We start from the raw sequence: 5,000 nt of genomic DNA, 5'->3' as shown, positions 1-5,000 counted from the left end.
TTTAGATGGTAGCTCGCCCGACATTTAACACTGGTCAAAATTTAGATGGTAGCTCGCCCGACATTTAACACTGGTCAAAATTAGATGGTAGCTCGCCCGACATTTAACACTGGTCAAAATTTAGATGGTAGCTCGCCCGACATTTAACACTGGTCAAAATTTAGATGGTAGCTCGCCCGACATTTAACACTGGTCAAAATTTAGATGGTAGCTCGCCCGACATTTAACACTGGTCAAAATTTAGATGGTAGCTCGCCCGACATTTAACACTGGTCAAAATTTAGATGGTAGCTCCCCGACATTTAACACTGGTCTAAATTTGAAACGGTAACTCTTTCAACATTTTACACTGGTCAAAATTTGCACGGTAACTCGTCCAGTATTTTACACGGGTCAAAATTTTGGCGATAGCTCATCTGACATTTTACACTTGTTAAAATTTGAACAGTAACTCGCTGTCTTGTTACACGGTCAAAAGCACTGAAGGGAAAATTATTTAAATTTCTATGTGTTCGTATGCTCTAATTGCTAAATTATATACTATTCGAACAGATGTGTTAAGTGCTTCATCTCTCCTAATGAAGATTATCTCTGCCTCAGTACAGGACTCCTTTCTGTCATTACCGGGCAATGAGAGAAGGGAATTGATGCGAGGATTAAGATCACAGAGATCATCTCACGGAAGTTAATCTTTACTCACTTGAGTTAAAGACCTCTTACAAACTTCAGTTAAAGACTTTTTATGTAATTTAGTTAAAAACGTTTTTCCACTTCAATTACAGACTTTATTTGTACTTCAGTTAAAGAATTTTTAGGCATTTCAGGTAAAGACGTTTCTGTACTTCAATTAGAGACTTTGTGTACTTCAGTTAAATACCTTTACGTATTACAAGTAGAGACTTTTATGTACCTCGGTTAATGACATTTTACGTACTTCAAGTAAAGACATTTTAGCTACTTCAGTTACAGTCCTTTAAATGCTTCAGTTAAAGACATTTAGCAAACTTCAAGCTAAAGACATTTTGTGTGCATCAATTACGACCCTTACGTACTTTAGTTAAAGACATTTTACATACTTTGGTTAAAAGACATTGTATGTGCTTTAGCTAAAACCTTTACGTACTTTAGTTAGAGACATTTTACATACTTCGGTTAAAAGACATTTTATGTGCTTTAGCTAAAACCTTTTACGTACTTTAGTTAGAGACATTTTACATACTTCGGTTAAAGACAATTTATGTGCTTTAGCTAAAACCTTTACGTACTTTAGTTAGAGACATTTTACATACTTCGGTTAAAGACATTTTATGTGCTTTAGCTAAAACCTTTACGTACTTCAGTTAAAGACATATTACATACTTTGTTTAAAGAAATTTTTTATGTGATTCAGTTGAAACTTTTACGTACTTCGATTGAAGACCTTCAATGTGCTTCTGATAAAGTCCTTTCCATAACCCATTAGTGATTCTTAATTGTTGCCATTTACGATTTTGCATAAAAACAAGAAGTTCGCGAAGTGGAGTCTATCTTGGTTTGTTTCTTTGCTAACGAAATTTAACAGTGCTTTCAACTTTATACATTTTTCATTTCACTATACAATAATGAAATAGATCTCGGGATATTAAAGATTTAAATGCCACTCGTGAATGGCAGGGGGTAAGGGACGGTGACATTGCCCTATCGAGTAGGACAATACCCCATAGACTGACCATATATATATATATATATATATACATACATGTATATATATATATATATATATATAATAAATATATATATATATATATATGTAATAAATATATATATATGTATATATATACGAGTATATATATAATATATATATATGATCAGCGCCCAAGCTAGGAACAAGGAGGGCCAGGCAATGTATGCTGATGACTCAGCAGATAGACCTATAGGTTCCCACAAACCCCCTATCCTTAGCTCACTAAGATGGTGGGGTTGCAGTGACCAAAGAAACTAACGAGTTCGAGAGGGACTCGAACCCCAGTCTGGCATTCACCAATCAGGAGCGTTACTCATCGGCAACCACAACAGTACATTAGAGGAATAGGACATGTATTAATCTATGCAATTGACTTCGAATTGCAACATTCAATTTCACTTTCAATTCCAACTCTCTTCCAGTACCACCTCATTGTCTACTCCTTGGATCTCCCCCCCCCCCCATTAAGAAATAGGTCGATGCAAGGAAAGCAGCCATTAGATAAAAAGGAAAAGACCATTTGCCTTTCTGGATGATTAGGCGCTGAACCAACGCAATGCCCATCTCGGGAGGTATTGAAAATTGTACAACTGAACATTGACATGCTATTGAGAGAGAGAGAGAGAGAGAGAGGAGAGAGAGAGAGAGAGAGAGGTTTTGAATTCTTAGGAAATATTTTCTTTTTTCAAAGTTTTTGCGCATGAGAGAGAGAGAGAGGAGAGAGAGAGAGAGAGGAGAGAGAAGGAAAAATAATAGCTGATAGAGGATAGAGACACTGACAAACAGACAGACAGACAGAAAGACAGACAGGGAGAATCATCATTGTCGCAGACTTCTGGACTGTAATGTCTTGTCTTAGCTGTATATATAACTCCATCTGTAAGACACTGTACGAACACCACCCTCAACCCCCCAATAGTGGTGGAAAGAATCATTTATTACGGAAACTATACCAATATACCAATCCTTCTTGGTGATGCTCAATTCATCTTCTTTCTCTGTTTTATGTTGAGTTTTTATTGGCCTGAAGAAGAGACCATCAGGTTGACCCTAACTATCCGTCTTTGATTTCCCTTAAAATGATAAATCGACCTTTTTTTCTATTAAAGTCTTTAAAGGTCACTCATGAATGGCAGAGGCAAGGGACAGTGACATTGCCCTAGCAATCAGGACAATACCCTAAAGACTGACCATATATTATATGATCAGCGGCCAAGCCTCCTCTCCACCCAAGCTAGGGGACCAGGGAGGGCCAGGCAGTAGCTGCTGATGACTCAGCAGATAGACATATAGGCTCCCCCCAAACCCCCCAACCTTACCTCACAAGGATGGTAAGGTTACAGACACTAATGGCACTAACGAGTTTGAGCGGGACTCGAACCCCCGTCTGGCAAACAACAGATAGACGTTACCAATCAGGCCACAACAACCCTATTCTAAGGATATTAGTATTTTCATTCCTTTCTTATATCATTTTATTACATTAAATTACCTTTATTGACGAAATCTCTCTCAAAATTTACGACTGACATATGTTAGTCAAACACTAATTGCAAAGAGAATTTCTATGTTTAATCCAAAAGCATTTCACATCCGTTATAGAATCATTTGTGAAAGGAAACCCAACGAATTAATAAAGTGTCTTCCATCAATCAATTCCCCCATCGATCAATTCCAGGCAACCATTCCCAGCAATCAATTCCCAAAGTACTAATTAATCCAGTGGCCTCTGCCAGATGAAGTAGCCATCTTAAAATGTAACTAAATATACATTTCATTATTCCTTTTTAATCATATTGGTTTTATCCCAAGATCTCTTCTTGATAATATCTATTGGATTTTGAGACTCAAAGAGTTTCAATTGCTCTTGTTGGTTTATTATAGAGGTGAATTAGATTCAATTAACCTTTCGTCAAAAGGCGATTGGAATTGGGGAGTCAAAGTTAATGATTCGTGTGGTAGAAGTGGGTAATTATATTTGCGTACTTTGAGGGTTTAGATTGTGTGGTAAGAAGTAATTTTGAATGTTTTATTCACTTGCTTTTAAGCTTACTGACATACTCTTATCAAATCTAATCTAATATATATATATATATATATATATATAAATTATAATAAATTTTATATATATATATATATATATATATAAATTATAAATAAATTATATATATATATATATATATGAGTGTGTGTGTGTATGATGTTATTTTCTAATAATAATCACTTAGACAAATTGCTGTTAAATAACGTATTCTCTTTAAAAAGGTGAAACATAGTTAAATTAAGAATAAAACATTTTGTGTAGAAAATTACTCTATTATTAAATTGTAGATACTCTCTCTCTCCTCTCTCTCTCTCTCTCTCTCTCTCTCTCTCTCCTTTTACCGAGACATAAATTCGTCCCCCAAAGACATTCATCTTCTCACTTCCAAACACTGGAAGAGAGTTTTTTCATTTTATCCTAATCCCATTAGACTTCCCCACATCCCTCTTCCCCATTCCCTGGGGATTAGGATTTATCCCAGGCATAACTAAGCTTGCCAGGGGGATTTTTTTTGGTTGCGAGAGGTGAAGAAATCCTGGGGATTAACTTGCTGTTCTTAAGGTAACAGGTATCTGGATTTTTTGCATCGGTTTTATGCAGGTTGAAGTCATAATGATATTAGGGGGATTTGGCACCTCTCTCTCTCTCGTCTCTCTCTCTCTCTCTCTCTTCGTAGTAGTAGTAGTAGTAGTAGTCTCTCTGTCTCTCTCTCTCTCTCTCTCTCTTCTGAGTAGTAGTAGTAGTAGTTTCTCTCTCTCTCTCTCTTCTCCTCTCTCTCTCTCTCTCTCTCTCATTGTAGTAGTAGTAGTAGTAGTAGTAGTAGTAGTAGTAGTAGTAGTAGTTTCTCTTCTCTCTCATTGTGTAGTAGTAGTAGTAGTAGTAGTAGCAGCAGTAGGTTTGAGTCATAATGATATTAGAGGAATTTTGCAACTCTCTCTCTCTCTCTCTCTCTCTCTCTCTCTCTCTCTCTCTCATTGTAGTAGTAGTAGTAGTAGTAGTAGTCGTAGTAACAATTTAACTCCCAATATTCTTCTAAGGGCTTTGTTCTCAAATCTAAAAAATCTATTGGATATTGTTTCATGGTCATAATTATATGACAATATATAGTAGTAGTAGTAGTACGTAGTAGTAGTAGTAGTAGTAGTAGTAGTAGTAGTAGTAGAAGTAGTAGTAGAAGGAACACACACATACAGACACAAACATACACACATTGTATTTTCAAGCAAAAACACC

The sequence above is a fragment of the Palaemon carinicauda genome, chromosome 32 (genome assembly GCF_036898095.1).
Source record: "Palaemon carinicauda isolate YSFRI2023 chromosome 32, ASM3689809v2, whole genome shotgun sequence".
Taxonomy (NCBI): Eukaryota; Metazoa; Arthropoda; class Malacostraca; order Decapoda; family Palaemonidae; genus Palaemon; species Palaemon carinicauda.
The sequence above is the reverse complement of the archived record's forward strand: the minus strand, read 5'-3'. Positions refer to the sequence as shown.